Below are 17,152 nucleotides of genomic sequence, written 5' to 3'. Positions count from 1 at the left end.
GACTGGAGAGGGGAGATTCAGATGAACCACTTTAACTTGATATTTTCAAAGTATGTATTATCTCACTATTTTGAAACTAATGGATGGTGTCTACCATTGTTTTGTATACAATTGACCTACACATTTTGGTTTGTAACAGAATTACATGCCTCCAAGTTAAGTTTGCAGTCATCACAAATCAGAATTCTTAATATTTGAAAATAACAACAACAAGGATAATATCAGTTAAATAGTTGCTAAGTAAGCACTTACTCTCTAGCAAGCCCTAAAACAAATGCTTTACATGAATTTTATCATTTGGATACTATTATTGCTCCATTTTATAAATGAGGAAACTGAGGCTAGGGGAGTGAAGTAATTATGTTAAGGCCCCAAAGATATTAAGTAGTAGGGCCAGACACAGCATTTTAGTTTTGACTTTTAAAAAATCAACTAGTTATACCCGATAACATGAAATCAGAAATAAAGTCTGCTTTATATATTAGATTAGAATATTTATACACAAAATATATGAAAGCATCTTTGACATTCTATTTCGCTGGTAAACAAAGCTAAAGTGGAAAGTGAGTTATAAGCATAAGAGACAGTGTTAGTACAGTGTACAATGTAGCCCAATTTCTTCATCTGATTAACTTTGAATGCATAAATCTACATGGAAGAGATGCTAAACGATTTGCCAAAATCATGCAACTCCAGCTAAGGGCAGAACTGGCACTAGAAATCTGAAAGCATTTCCTTTACTTGTTTCTGTACATCACTTTTAAAATAAGTATAACATGAAATATATGCATAAAATTGTAATTAATGCTGACTTTGTCACCAATTATTTGCTTGGAAAATTGTTTTGGTGTTAATGAAGCAAACTATGGCTTAGCCTTCAAGATCCCTGAAGCAGAGGGTTGTGCTTTTCAATTGTCCTCTAAAACAATATTAGGGTAATAGTCATTAAATGCCATATCCATGCTTTCAGATTCATAATCAAAGAACCAGTCATTGTTTCAGCAATTTTCCTATCAAATTCTGGTATTTGTTAAAGAAGCTGATCTAGTATAATACACATGTAATGGCAGTACTTTCCAAAAGATATAAAAGCCTAACAAAATGAAGTAACTCAACTATTTCTTTATGGCTTTAATTTCACACCTCTTCTATATTCAAATACCTTTTCCTTCCTTGACACACAAACATGTTAACTCCATTTCCTATGGCCCATTACTTGCCATGAAACCTTGGGCAAATAAATTACTTGCCCTCTCAGTTACTCAATATCTTCATCTGCAAAGGAAGGATGGTTTAAGGGCCCTCTCAAATGTTAAAAAGCTTAAATGATGTAATGCATTCTGAACTATGTACAAAAACTGACCCATGTTAATTTGTCAATACAAATTGTTGTTTCCACTGCTGTGATCCTTGCTGTGTTCTAGCCCATCTCTGCTTCCTTTCAACACATGGAAATTACATTGGAACCAAATAACTAGCATTCCTTGCTGAAGTACAAATCAATTTGCTTGCTCCTGAGTGGACAAATGGGTCAACCTCAGTGGCTGGTCCCCAAGAACTCTCCCATGAACATGTACAGAGAGTCTCTTTCCACTCTGATATCACAATGGGACCTGATATGACATTAAGAGCGAGGCACATCTAACATGTTTTCAGTGAATAATAATGGCCCCATATATGGATTTTTTTCTACTAACTGCAATTCACACTGAGGGTTGGATATCAGCATTTTAAATCTTGGGGCATGCTATTTTTAAATTTACAACGCTCTTCAAATGATCTAAAATAATGTAGAAGAGGTCTAGGTTCAAAATATAACTCAACTACATACTAGATACGTGATCTTGGGTAAATTAGACTCTCAAAGCCTCAGTTTCCACTTTTGCAAAGTAGCAAAAATATCTTTATTTCACACAGAATTATCGTATGAATTAAAATTATATGGCACAGTAACCAACAAATTATAAGTGTGTAATAAATTGTAGCCACTATTATTATTAATACCAGAAAACTCATGTAGTACAGATAATACTTCTAATCTAGAACAAATTTTTTTCTAACTTCCTTTAAAGGAAGTTAGTTCTTCCTTTAAAGAAAGAACCTGTTTCTAAAAACTGGAAAATAAAATTACAGCTTGTATTTTGACTGAAATTGTATGGATCTCATTCTCTGTAGTATAAAAATTAAAACAAAATACTCTGCAGATTCTTCCATTAAAATAACATGTTTAACAGCAAAGGAAATTTCCTTTAACAGCAAAGGAAATTCAGTTTTATGCTTATCAAGTTTAAAACTTAAGTAGAAACTACTCAATCACTATCAGTAGTACCTCTATAAAACACTGTACTATTTAAGATTAAAAGTGATTGTTCTAGAACTCATACTTTCACATGACTGAAAAGGGAATTCTGAAATATCCCAAACTGCCACATTTACTGCTTAAAAATAAAGTTATTGAAAAGTAGGACACCTCCAAAAGCACTTTTACTACATGATGATTAAGTTATAGTCTTCGTGGTAAGTAAATATTCATTCTCAACTAAATATTACCAAAAGATAATTTTGATTAAGATTTCAATATGAAGTTATGACAGCCAGTAACTTTCCTTATAATCTTTTTCAATTTAACAATGTATATACACATTAACAACATTGGGCTAATCTCAGGAGATGACAGAGAAACTTAGCATTCTAATTTTAAAAATGCATCACTCATGTTTTTTAAAATGTGTTCAAAATCAACTTGGTCCTCCTAAAAAGTAACTATGGACTGCTGAGGACACAAGATTAGCGTTCCCTGCCAGGCTGAACATGTGCCTGAAACCAAGCCCACTCACATCCACACAAACCCCTGTTGAATAGGGTCAGTTTTGTCAATGGTGACACCCAGGCCAGAGAGAAACAAGAAAACAGCTGACGTTAGGCACCACAAACCAGAAGCCAACTAGGAAAAGCAGAACATGGAAAACTCAGTGAGTCACAGGTTTTACTTAGTACTGTGAGCAAACGATCAGCAAAATCACCAATCCCAATTCTCTCTCAACCCCCACACACAATATTAAAGAATTAAAACTATTGATGTAGTTTACATTTTCTCTTCTGCCATCCTTAGGACAAGTAAGCAAACTTGCCCTTTCCTCCACCCCCTACACCGCCCACCATTCCTCAAATAAGGACAATTGTGCACAGGCTTCTGTAAATTGCACAGAATCCACGCCCACACTCCTGGGCCGAGCAGCATGACACTGACAGTTTTCGGTCCCTCCCGATATTTCCAACTCGTAGAGCCTCCGCACTACTCAGAAGGACCCTAGCAAAACATTAGAAACGAAAGCGTAGCGTAGGATCTTCTGACCCTCTGCCTCCTCGTAGATGAGCCAAAGAACCGATGCCCCCCTCACCCCAGTCACCCCCCTGTCCCGCGCAGAGATCAGGACTGGGAACCACCTCCCTCGGGGGGAGGGGAGGAGAAAGGGGTCTCCAAGCACTCCTGAGCCACCCCTACCATTGTGCTAGGAAATCGGAGGAACCACGAGGCGAGACTGGGTCAGCGAGCAGCCGGCATTCAATTTGATGAGCCGCCACAGTACCAGCATAGAGCTCTCAGGCTACTCGGCAAGGGGCGGGGGCGCCTGGGAGAGGCAAGCGGGGGGACCGAGAGCGTAGTTCCCAGCAAAAGGCTCAGCGCGCCTTCCCTCTGCCGAGCCCTTCTATTTGCCCTCATTTTAAGCGCTCTACCTTCAAGAAGCGGGCAAAGCCCGGCGCTGGAGTCCACCTCTGCCAGCTTCGGGCGCCACTACGAAGCCTGCCTCCGGAGCGGGTAGCAGACTCCACTGACAGAGAGAGGGGCCTTGCCAATTCCTTCCCATCAAACCCCGCGCTCCCGCCGCCGGCCAATCGGCGCTCCGGCCGGCGCGCGCCGCTCTCCCGTCACGTGACCGAGGCCGGGGCGGGCGGTTGGGGGCGGGCAGTGAGGCGGTTGGCCTGCGGACGCCCGCTGCTGTGACTTTATGGCCAAATGGGGTGCGCCTTGTCATGTCTGCGAGGTGTGATGCTGTTTATTTTGACTACTACAAATTCAGTTAATTCTGACTCTTCCATTACCTCCTCCTTGTCTTTTAAAGCCTGTTCTGCAAATCTCACTGGAAAAAGAAAATCCTGGAAATTGGTCCTATACCACTGCGAGAGATGAGTGGGGTTGAAGGTGGAGGTGGGTGCCCCTGGAAGGTAGTTTCTCCTGAAGAGTCGCGTCTGGGCTGTTATCCAGCAGGCAGCAGAGCAAGGTAGCACTACACATATTAGAAGAACCGGTTCCCAAAGAAGCCAGTGGAGAAAATTCAGCCTAGCCGCCAGAAGTGCTAGAGGCTCTTATCAGTCAAGAACGTCACAAAGAGTCATTTGAAGACTGAACGCTTACCTCATCTGCCTGTAAGCTTCAAATGCCAAAAGGTTGATTTCAAACTAGATAACAAAACCTGAGTTTTCTTTCTTAAAACTCTTACCTTAAAAACACCCTTCACGGGTCCTGCCTGATACGTGGGCCCACAAATAAACAACCCAAACGACATTTGCCTCAGAGTTAAAACATCGCCTAAAAAGCATTTAATTTCCTAGTCAACTGGAAATGACAATCCTAAATAACAAAATACTGGAATCAAACAAGGTAACGTGGAGATGGGTAGAGAAACATCAACAAAGCTTTTGTCATGTTTTATCCCTGCGACATTTTTTAACCCTGTATGCAAACACTTCCCATGGGATTTTTCTAATTTAGTTGCACATTCTAAAATAAAAAGTTGCTATGATTTTTAAAGAGCATAATTGTTTCAGTAGGCAAAGAAAAGAACTGTACGTAGTAGTATCTAGATGGTAAGAAGAATTTTTCCTGGAAGCTACCAGATAATTTATGGTGGAGTGGCTTCTCCTAGCTGCCAAAATCTCTAGTTACAGGATGAAGGAAAGGGAACCAAAGTTTACATGTGTACTCTGGGCCAGGCACTTCACAACCTAGAAGAAAATGAAAACAAGGATTTCACCTATTTTGATATAGAAATTGAACCATTTTGTTTTTCAATCTTTGCTATTTCAACGTACTTAAAAAAAAAAAAGGCCTGTGCAGTTATGCAGATACTACATCTCACCTCAGGAAGATCTCTTTCCCTAAGAAAATAGGAAAGAAATGCCTTCTGCTTGCTAAAGATTTGTTCTCTGGTTTTAATTGAGCCATCAAGGTCTATTTGTAAAAAGGAAGAAACAGGAGGTGTAAGGCAGAATAGCAAGCAGGATGCAAAAGCTTCCAAAAACCTAATCCAGCAACAAAATTCTCTAGGTAATTGCTCTGGAAGAACAGAGATTTGGCCTGGTGAATCTCAGTATAGACGTACTGAGTTGTTCTTCTAATCCTCCCAACAAACTTTTAACGTAGGTATCATTTTTTAAATGAGGAAACTGAAGAGTAGAAAGACTACTCTTTGTTGTCCATTGTTGAAGGTGCTGTTCCACTACCTCCTTTATATTAAGTGGTAAATGTTTGTTAGGCACAGTGAGGAAAGACATTACAAGCTGAGATGTTCAATGTTTGTACTACATGGCTGGACAGCAGGCTACAGGGGTTCGTCTAAATATTTGCTGAGGACAAGACTTTGTATTAAGTGCTGAAGATAGAGAAATAAAACAGCTGCCCTAAAGCAACTGACTCTAGTGAAGGAAACCTTTAAGAAAACAAAAATACAATATAAAATGAGTAAGTACTATGATAGAGACAAATGTTCAAGAGATTAGATGATGATCAGCCAGAAAGGATGTGGGACAGCCAATGAAAGTGGTACTTTAGTTGTGTTCAAATATTAAAGAGTTATTCCCTACTAATCCTAAAATTTTCCTGGGGTAGATTTTAGGGAAGTGACAGTGGAAGAGCACCAAAAAAGATAGATTAGATTCCTTTATCTAATCTAACTAGCCAAAGGAATTCAAAAGGTCTAGTTAAACAAATAAATGAGCTACATGTATTTAGAGAAATAAATGAAAGTTACTAGAGATAGGTGCTATGAGGGCTTGCAGTGGGATTATTCATTGATCTCGTTTAGGAAAGGCCTCTTTGAGGAAGTCACTCTGGAATGGAGATCTAAAGGGTTAAAAAAAACCTGAAGAAAGGAGAAATGGAAACAGCTTAGGTAAAGGTGTATTGTCAGAAAGAACATTATGAGCATGATGGATTAAAAGCAGGCCATTGTGGCTAGGCATAGATCGCAGGTCTGAAGGTGCTACATTGTGAAGCACTAAGTCGAGACTAAACAGGACTTCACTGGCCATACTGAAACCTTCACTTTTTCTTGAGAACAAAGTAGGAAGGGGATTTGATCTGATCAGATCTGTGTTTGGAAGAGATCGTTCCAGCTGCCTTGTGAGAATATGAACAGGGCCAGCATTGGACCAATTAGGATTTATTTTGGTGGTGATTAGTGTTGGTAGTAGTTCAAGTGGACTGGTATAGGAACCAGAAGATGAAGACATGTCAGGAAAATGAAAACATTTAGGAAGTAGAATATTAGCTCTTGGTGATGGATTTAGATGTGAGACTGCATGGGGATCGGAGGAGAGTGAGGAGTTAGAGATGACAGGAGGATTTCTGTCAGGCACAATGAGTAGATTCTAACACTGTCACTGAGATATGGGGACACTGAAATGGAGTTGGGTTTGGAAGAAGATAATGATTTCAATTTGAGCACATTAGGTTTAAGATGTTTTTGGACTGCAAGGAGAGGTGTCTGCAAACAGATTATGGATCTTCAGCACTGTGGAGGAATCTGGACTGGAGAAAAAACTTATAGTTTGTAATCTCTTGTTTTCTACAAGGTACTAATTTTTTTCAAAATGCAGTTATTACAAACTAGTGTTTTTGAGTACATTGCAAAAACAAAAACAAAAAACAAAATGTAGATGTCTCTAGAGCAATTCCCCAGACTTTCTTGTGAATCACCTCGGGTCTTTGTTAAAAAAAAATTCTCATACCCCTTCTCTGGAAATTCTGATTCTACATGTCTGGTGTGGGTAATATGAATTTGAATTTTTAACGTGATCACTGATGGGAGTTTCCCTGGGCAATGGTACTCAAACACAAGAACACAAGAGGCTACCTGCATGAGAGTTACCTAAGGTGCTTACTAAAATATAGATTCTTAGGCCCTGCACAGTCAATTGGTGTAATGGATGGGAGGAATAGAGAGAGGAAGATTGTACAGTGCCAGGCAGTCCACAACTTCATTCTCTGTCTTTGACAGAGGTGTCATGGTCTCACTACCAGGAAATTCAGAGGGAAGCTGTTATCCTTTCCTGGATGGAACATGTGTAGGCAGTAGGCAGCCCTTGAAATCTGCTCTAATAAACAGCTTTCTAGGCTTCTAACCCAAACCTCTATCCCTGTCCACTGAAATCACACTCAGCCCACTGATGCCCTTTTCCACTACTCCCATCAAACCTCATTCTTTCCTCCCAATCTTCTTCAGTGTTATGCTCTATATACACCTCTCAGTTCAGTAGGTTTGTTAAGCTAATCTGGCCAGAGCTGGGAGGGGAATAGGGTCAAATGCTATGTTTCAGTCTCAGGAAAGTTTTTTCTTTTGTTCTTGAGAACCTACTGTGGTAGCTTTTTGTTTTTAAAGACTGAATTGTTTATTTATCTTGCTATAACAACTCTAAATTCCTATGAGGCATGGTAGATGCTTCTAACTAGGGAAAGAATCAAGAAGAATGGGGGCAAAAGAAGATTAGAATTATTTTTTGTGTGATGGGTAATATAGCAAGTACACAGAAATGTTCATAAATTAAGCCCGGGCCTGGGAACCAAAGCATCACCGGTTCAATTCCCAGGCAGGGCACATGTTTGGGTTGCAGACCAGGTTACTGGTGAGGGGCCCCCAAGAGGCAACCACACATTGATGTTTCTCTCCCCCTCTTCCTCCCTCCCTTCCCCTCTCTCTAAAAATAAATAAAATCTTGTCAAAAAAGAAATGTTCATACAAACAGAAGTGTACTACTTAGAGACTATGACTTAAAACACTCATGTAACTCCACTGGGTCAAAAGTAGAACATTACCAACATCCCAAAAAGCCCCAGTGTGTCCCTTCCCTTAAAACCTCCAAGTGCCTAGAGATAACCACTATCTTGATTATCAAATTATTCACTTTCTTGCTTTTTTTTAGTTTTTATTTATTTATTTTTAGAGAGGGGGAAGGGAGGGAGAAAGAGAGAGAGAAACATCAATGTGTGGTTGCCTCTCACGTGGCCCCCCTGGGGACCTGGCCCACAACCCAGGCATGTGCCCTGACCAGGAATCAAACTGGCGAAGCCCATGGTTCGAAGCCCATGCTCAATCCACTGAGCCACACCAGCCAGGGCACTTTCTTGCTTTTCTTTGTAGTTTTGCTGCCTAGTTGCTCATTTTTAAACAATATAGTTTATGCCTGTTTTTGAACTCTACATAAATGGAATTATAATGATTTTTCACATCTTAAATTTTTTTGGTTAATGGTATGTTTTTAGGATTCAGCTGTGGGATGTGGCTGTAGTTTATTCACTTTCATTGCTTAGATCACTATATTGCATGGAAACACCATAATTTATTTATCTATTCTATTGATGGACATATAGCCTATTTCAAGGTGTGGATTATTATAAACAATGCTGTTGTACAAGTGTGTTTATATGCTGGAGCACATAAACACAGGTTTCTATAGAATCTTTAATGTTGGAATGGAATTACTGGTTCATAGAGCATGTTTGTCTTCAACTCTGCAAGACCATGCCAGAATTTTTCAAAATAATTGTACCAATGTATATAACTAAAAATAATATGTAAAACTTCTTGTTGCTCCACATCCTCACCAACACTTGAATCATCTGACATTTTTTAAAGATTTTATTTATGTATTTTTATTTTTTATTTTTTTCCCAATTTTTTAATTAATTTATGTATTTTTAGAGAGGGGGGAAGGGAGGAGAAAGAGAGGGAAAGAAACATCTGTTTGAGAAATATTTATTGATTGCCTCTGGTACATGCCCCTACTGGGGACCATGCCCTGACTGGGAATCCAACCGGTAATCTTTCACTCTGAGGAATGATGTCTAACCAACTGAGCCACATTGGTTAGGGTTGTCTGATATTTTTATTTTTGTCCATCTAATAGACGTGTACTGCCAACTTATTTGACACTGTTTAGCATTACTGATTATAAGTGAAGAATAGAATCTTTTCATATAAGCTTTGGGTCATCATTCAGGTGTTTTCCCATTTTTATATTGGGTGGGTTTTTTTCTTATTTGTATTAATTAATTATATAGTGTGGAAACAAGTGTTTGATTCATTCAATGTGCTACAGATATTTTTTCCACTGTATGGCTTTCCTTTTCACGCATTTAGTAATGTCATTTTATGAAAAGAAATTTGTTTTAAGATTTTATTTATTTATAGACATAGGGAAAGGGAGGGAGAAAGAGAGTAAGAGGAACATCAATGTATGGTTGCCTCTCATGCACCCTGTGCCAGAGAACCTGGCCTGCAACCCAGACATGTGCCTTGTCTTGGAATTGAATCCATGACACTTTGCTTCACAGTCCAGTTCTCAATCCACTGAGTCACACCAGCCAGGGCTAAAAAGAAATTTTTAATGGGCTCAAATTTATCACTCTTCTCCTTTATGATTAGTGATGCCTTTATCCTGCTTAAGAGATCATTTCCTGCCCTGGCTAGTGTAGCTCAGTGGATTGAGCACAAGTCTACAAACCAAAGGAATGCAGTTTGATTCCCAGTCAGGGCATACGCCTGGGTTGCAGGCCAGTTCCCAGTAGGGGACGCACGAGAGGCAACCATACATTGATATCTTTCTCCCTCTCTCCTTCCCTTCCCCTCTAAAGATAAATAAATAAAATCTTTTAAAAAATATTTTCCTACCCTAAGGGCATATTGTCTTCTAAAATTTATTGCTTTGCTTTTCAAATTTAGTTCTAAGCAGACCTGAAATGAAGTTTTTAAAAAATTTTTATTTATTTATTTTTAGAGAGAGGGGGAGCAAGAGAAACATCAATGTGCAAGGTCCACAACCCAGGCATGTGCCTTGACTGGGAATCAAACAGACAACCCTTTGGTTCACAGGCTGGAGCTCAACCCATTGAGCCACACCAGCCAGGACTGAAATTAACATTTTATATATGAAGGAGATATCTGTAGTCCTCATACCCCTCCACTTCATTCCAGTGTGGAAATTTTAACCAGCACCACTTATTGGCAGGTTGTCCTCTCCCCTCTACCCTGCAGTGCTATTTTGGTCATAAACAAAGTAGTTGTATATGTGTGGATTTGTTTCTGACCTTGCTATTCTGCTCCATTGATCTATTTTATTTTTTATATGTTACTGATTCAATATGAAAATATTTTTAAGACCTGGGGGGTGAGGAACTCTCATGAAGGAGATTGATCTGTAATTTTTCTTTCTTGTAATATCCTTTAGGCTTGACATCAGTTATACTAGCTAGTCTCATAAAAAGAGTTGGGGAATAGACATCCTTTTTTCTCTCATGTCATTATTTTTACCCATTTATTCTTGTCTTCAGAGTAAAATGGTCAAGAACCCCCAAAAAATATTTTTATTAACATTTCATAAATCGTGTATATTAATTTAAGGGAGAATAATATTCTTCTACAATGAGTTTCCCCTTTCTGGAATTTGGTATGACTCTATATTTGTTCAAGTGTCCTTGTGTTTTTTTTTTAATTTTTATTATTTTTATCATGTAGATCTCACACCTTATAGAGGGCAGAATTCTAAAAATGTCCCTCCAAGATTTCCATCCCCTGGTTAATAAATAAAACACTAGTCTAGGGCCTTGGCCAGTGGGGCTCAGGTGATTGAAGCTTCACCATATAATTGAAAGGTTGAAGGTTTACTCCCAGGTAGGGCACGTACAAGTATCTCAGGTTCAATCCTCAGTCTGGGGGCTAGTGCATGGCATCCCATTTTCGATGCATACAATCCCAGATGTGGGCATCAATCCTGGGTCTGGGGACATATGGAAGGCAACCAATCAATGCTTCTCATGTAGATGTTTCTCTCTCTCCTTTCATCTCTCCCTGAAAACAATGAAAAAAATGTCCTGCAGTGAGGATTAAAACAAAAACAAAAACTAGTATAGGTACTACAGTGAACAACAGTTACAGATGTAATTGAAGGTATACATTATCCAGAATAATCTAGCAAAAAGAAATTTTTTAATGTTTACCCTTATTTGTTACTCTTAGAAGACCTCAATTTTGGCTGTACTCAGATTTAGAGGTAGAAGCTCTCAGAGAGGACAGCCTACATCTCTTGGCAATTTGTCCCTGGCATTTTTCTTTGGCCTCCTTCATCCTCTTAGCCAAAAGTTTAGCATACTCGGCAGCCCCTTTCTTATTTTTCTTAGTATATTGCTTCTTCAGAGCAATACACCGATGTTTGTGTTGCAGGACACATGGAGTAACAAGACACTGAATCTTAGGTGCTTTGGTTCCAGGTTTCTTACCTTCCTTATTTAGGGGCTTTCTCACAACATATTAGCAGACCTCCTCTTTCTTAGAGAGGTTGAAAAGTTTATGGATTCTGTTAGCTCTTTTGGGCCCCAGGTGATGAGGCACAGTACTATCAGCAAGACCAGGAATATCTTTCTCCTCATTTTTACAGTAACCAAGTTGAGAACCTGAGATTGGGATCCACAATGCAACCCCAAACTGATTTGTGCTTTCGCTCTGCAGTCCTCCTTAGTCTGTAACAGGAGAGTCCCTTGCTCAGCAGCAGGCGAGCATGACCATGGGTAAAGACATGCTGCTTCATGGGGAAACCTTGTTGGTCATTGTCACCACTGATTTGAACTACATAACCGTTCCACTCTTCACCCAGAGCATCGGCAGCAACTTCTGTGGCCATATGCTTCTCATAAAAAGTATGAAGTTTGCGTTCATCATCCACTTCAATGAGTTTCTGGCAGCCATTGGCTGGGAAGATGTTTAGCTTCATCTTGAAGCAGCCAACCCAGAAATTTTCTTTCTGGAATCAGAGAGATGTGGCAGAAGAAAGAAGCAGAAGAGGAGGTCAGAGACATTCAAAGTATAAGAAAAACTTCACCTATTGTTGTTGACTTTCAAAATGAAGCAAAATGATTATAAACCAAGGAATTTAGGCAGGCTCTAGGAGCTGAGAATGCCTTCTGGCTGGTAGCCAGCAAGTAAATGGAAAACTCAGTTCGGTTCCGGCCAAGATGGAGGTGTAGGTAGAAACCTTTTGCTTCCTCACACAACCAAAAGGAAGATAACAACCAATCTAAAATCAAGTACGGCCAGAAAATCAAACTGCATGGAACTCTGACAACCAAGGAATTAAAGAAATTGTCAACCAGAACAACCAAACCACTAAGAACCTGCTGCAAGGCAGTGTATCGTGAGGAAGGGGCCAGCTGAGAAAAACCTCGGGGAGGCTGCAGACCATGTGGGTGGGGATGACTGAATGGGAAACTGAGACTCAGAGCTGGTTGTGGAGTATGGTGGGGTTGCCACAGTGGGAGAAACTCCCCATCTCACACAGTCCATTGGAAAGTGAGCTAGAGACAAGCAGGCGAGCCTCATTGTTCCCTTTCTGGCCCCTCCCCCACAGGCAGCCCACAGCACAGCAAGGAGGGTTGCCCTGCCCCCTTACAACTTAACAGGTGCCCAAGACAAAGAAATATGGCCTAAATGAGAGAACAGAGTAAAACCTCAGAAAGACAGCTAAGCAATGTGGACATAGCCAACCTATCTGATGGAGAATTTAAAGCCCTGGTAATCAAAATGTTCAGAGAACTGATTGAGCTTGGTTGAAAAATGAAAAAAAAAATGAAAGACACCCAAAGTGAAATAAATGAAAATATCCAGGGAACCAACTTTGACAGTAATGAAACCAGGACTCAAAGCAACGATTTGGAGCAAAAGGAAGAAATAAACATCCAACCAGAAAAAGAATAAAGAAACAAACATTCAAAAAAATGAAGAGAGGCTGAGGAATCTCTGGGAAAACCTGAAACGTTCCAGTATCAAAATTATAGCAGTGCCAGAGGAGAAGAAGAACAGCAAGAATTGAAAACTTATTTGAATAATGGAGGAAAACTCCCCCAATTTGGCAAAGGAAATAGACTTCCCAGAAGTCCAGGAAGCCCAAGGAATCCCAAAGAGTTGGACCCAAGGAGGAACACATCAAGGTACATCATCATTAAGTTACCCAATATTAAAGATAAAGAGAGAATCTTAAAAGCAGCAAGAGGAAAGGAGAGAATTACCTACAAAGGAGTACCCTTAAGGCTATCACCTGATTTCTAAAAAAAAAAAAAACCTTGCAGGCAAGAAGGGGCTAGAAAGTATTCCAAATAATGAAAGGCAAGGACCTACAGCCAAGATAACTCTATGCAGCAAAGCTTACATTTAGAATGGAAAGGCAGATAAAGTGCTTCCCAGATAAGGTCAAGTTAAAGGAGTTATTCATCACCAAGCCATTATTATATGAAATATTAAAGGGACTTATCTAAGAAAAAGAAGATAAAAAATATGAATAGTAAAATGACAACAAACAACTATCAACAAATGAACCTAAATGACAAACAATGAAAACAAAAACTAAGCAAACAACCAGAACAGAAACAGAATCAGAATGGACTGTACAGTGGGGAGGGGGAAGGGGAAAATAGGGGGAGAAAGGTACAGGGAAGAAAAAGCATAATTGGTAGGCATAAAATAGATGGGGAGAGATAAAAATGGTGTAGGAAACAAAGAACTCAAAGAACTTACATGTACAACCCATGGACATGAACTAAGAGGTGGGGGAATGCTGGAGGGTTGGGGAGGTGCAAGGTTGAGAGGGGTAAAGGGGGAGAAGTTGGGAAAACTGTAATAGACTTTAAAAAAAGAGAAAGAAAACTCAGTCCTAAGACTCTATGGAACTGAATTCTGTCAACAACCAGAATGAACCTAGAAACAGATTCTCCTTTGGAGTCTCCAGAAAGTTACATAGTCTGCTGATACCTTATTTTCAGCCTTGTGAAATACACAGCAGAAAAACAGCTGAGCCACAATTGCCTGGATTTCAGATCTGCAGAACTGTGAGATAATAAGTGCTGTTTTAAGATGCTTAAGTTGTAGTAACATGTTAAGGCCAGAAGAGAAAACTAATACATACTTTTCTTATTAAGCAAAAATATTTTTGTTGGCTCATCCAGTAAATCTTTAAGTAAAATGATATCAGGAAGGTCGTACTCAAACCCTGTTGCTGAAATTGTTTCAACTTTTAGAATACAGACTAAAAATGCACAGAAGTGGCACTTAAAACTATTATCAACTACCTTCTAAAGGTAGGTGGGGTAAACAATACAGAGAGTACTTGGGAGAAGAGGGACAAGTTAGAGAAAGGACAGCACCAAAGTCAAGAGCTCAGAGTGCAGCAGAATGAACCATGTGGCTCCTCAACCTCTGCTTGCTCACTTCAGTATAAACTCATCTATCACACTCTTCTGAAGCAAATGTGTGCTAAATCTGGTTTCCATGTCCCAATAAAAAGAAACAGTAGGAAGTAGAGTCTAGACTGCTGTGAAATAACTTTGAAAATATCAATGTTTTTGATACTGACGTTTGTCAAGTCTAACATAAAGATTCCTATTACCATAGTGCATGATTCCAGATACCATTTGTATCTGAAAGGCATGGTTTAAAATTTGAATGAGATATTCTGGAAAGTACAAAATTCCATGTGAACTCAATGTAGTTATTGAAAAAGAGGAACATTTTCTTCTTACAAAGAAAAAAACAACTTTGCTTATTCTATATTTTTACATATATATAAAATTGAGCAGGTTAAAATAAATTCTTGGCTTGGTGCCCCATACTTCCAGTACTTCCAAAAGATGGCATTCTAATGCTACCTGAAAAATAATGATGCACATGACAAATTAGGTAGCTGATGAAACTCAAATCTCTTGTATACATGTAAAGCTTACACATAAAATAAGGAAGATGTAGCTTTAGCTAAGTCATACTAAGATTTATTGTTAGTAGAAGTCGTAAGGGTACATGATGTTTTACAAAGCATAAAATACAAAAGACAAATTTTCTGCCTGAGGAGCTTAGGAAAACATGTGTAGGCAATAGCCAACAGGAAAAATATTAAGTCATGGTGATTTACAAAGTGATCCCCAATGGAAGACTGGGTATTAAAGAAGATGCCCTATAAAAAAGAGAATTGGAAAATGCCAGGGATTTAGATAAAAGGCAACTGTGAAAGCTCAAAGAATGAAAAAGGGATGAGAGAAATGAAAGACAAAGTTCTAAGAAACGAGGAAAGAGGAAAACACAAGTAGGTGAAAAGATGAGGTGCTTTGAGATGCAAACCAACACATGAGGAAGAGGGGAGGATTGATTTGCTTGACAAACCTCTGAAATTGGAAAAGTGAAAAGCCTAACTATACAACCACTTCTTATAAAACTTAAGATCTAGTTTTCCCAAATAGTAAACGTTAAACTAAACCTCTTGTTCAAGCTTATTATTCCATCTATAACATGTACATGTAAATAAAATTCCATACAGATCTATATATGGCTGAATTGTGAACAACTTTAAAAAGTTAAGGGTAGTATTTTTGAGATACAGTGTGATAGGAACTTCACTTTAGAAGATATATTCAAAAGCACTAGTCTTCTTTATATATACATATGTTCTAGAGAAGTCCCAATACTAAAGCAGTACTGAAATCAGGCCTAATATTTCCCTATAAGAGACCAACTTCCCGTGCAACGAATGCAGAGCCCAAACCATTTTCAGGCACTACCTTTGCAGACACAGAAGCTATATAAACTTATCTTTATTCCCCAAATAGGTCATACTCAGGGAATTACCTGTTAAAAATAATTTGTCAAATGCATTTTCTGCATATATTAAAATGATCACGTGGTTTTTCTATACTGAGTAGATATGATGAGTGACATTAATTTTCAAATCTTAAATCCTGTACAAAACTGTAACTATAAGTATAATAGCTGTCACTGAGTTTTGTGCATCCTAGGGAATGATCAAACCTGAATGAATGTGGTTTTGAGAATCCCTCTGAACTTGGAGTTGGTATCTGGAGAACTGACTTCAAACCTCACAGTTTAGCTAACTCTAGGTAACAAGCAATCCATCTATTTACACTCAAAATACAAGTTGTGTCTCTCCTGTAGGTGATGGTTCCAACACTATTTCAGGCTTTTTTACTTTGTTTTGTTTTGATTGATTTTCTAGGCAGTTTTGTATTTACCTCCTGTTCCATTTAAAGTTTTGTCTGCGTTTTAAGATTTGTAGTTCCATTCTCAAAGCCTTAGCTATTTAACTCTGTGTCTCCCACTGTGGTAAAATAAAAATATGTATTTGGTCTTTGTCCCTGGGTCCTGAAACAGACTCTTATAATCCTTGCAATCTCTTATATAAAAGTTCCTTTGTCATGCTAAGAGATGACTGTTGCCTAGGGGGCTCCTAGACAGTTTCAGGATAGGACCTAGTCCCTAGAAGGACCAAACCTTGATTAGAAGCTGAAAACTTTCAGCCCCTTCCTCCATCTTCCAGGAAGGGGAGAAGAGAAGATGATTACCAATGGCCAGTGATTTAATCAACCATGCTTACATATTGAAATTTCCATAAAAACCCCTCAACTGTGGGGTTCAGGGAGCTTCTGGCTTGGTGAACACAATGAGTTGCTGGGGATGTGGCAGGCCTGGAGAAGGCATAGAACTCTGTTGCTGTCTCTCCCCAACACTTTGCCCTGTGTAGCTCTCCCATTCGGTTAAGCTGAATTGTGTTCTTTATAATAAACGAAGAAATAGTAAGTAAACTGTTTTACTTAGTTCTCTGAACTCCTTGAACAAGTCACTGAACCTGAGGGAGGAAGATTGTGGAAACCCCTCATATGTAGCTTAGTCTTTGTGTGGATAACCTGGAGTCTCAATACTCATGACTAACATCTGATGTGAGATGTTAGGGGGCAGTCTTATGAGACTGAGCCCTTAAGTCTGTTGAGTCTGAGGCCAGCTCCACATTGGTGTCAGAATTGAATTGAATTGAATTGAATTGAATT

At 39.1% G+C, this 17,152-nt stretch overlaps 1 protein-coding gene and 1 pseudogene across 4 annotated transcripts in view; both read right to left on the bottom strand.

Moving 5' to 3' along the window:
• The window catches only part of LNPK (lunapark, ER junction formation factor), a 75,324-nt gene extending 71,450 nt beyond the window's left edge, over positions 1 to 3,874 (bottom strand). For 2 of the 4 annotated variants that reach the window (XM_037044409.1, XM_037044408.1), the window contains exon 1: positions 3,739 to 3,874. The gene's annotated coding sequence lies outside the window, so the exon portion shown is untranslated. The remainder of the gene's footprint in view (positions 1 to 3,738) is intronic. The other 2 variants (XM_037044406.1, XM_037044407.1) reach the window with 1 other exon arrangement.
• Positions 3,875 to 11,293: 7,419 nt separating this feature from the next.
• Positions 11,294 to 12,045, bottom strand: LOC118985938 (40S ribosomal protein S6-like; annotated as a pseudogene).
• Between the last annotated feature and the right edge of the window lie 5,107 nt (positions 12,046 to 17,152).

This window comes from Sturnira hondurensis, unplaced genomic scaffold (genome assembly GCF_014824575.4).
Source record: "Sturnira hondurensis isolate 20B ecotype Veracruz unplaced genomic scaffold, ASM1482457v3 Scaffold0004136, whole genome shotgun sequence".
In the NCBI taxonomy this organism is placed as follows: domain Eukaryota; kingdom Metazoa; phylum Chordata; class Mammalia; order Chiroptera; family Phyllostomidae; genus Sturnira; species Sturnira hondurensis.
This window is presented reverse-complemented; position numbering and strand designations above follow the sequence as displayed.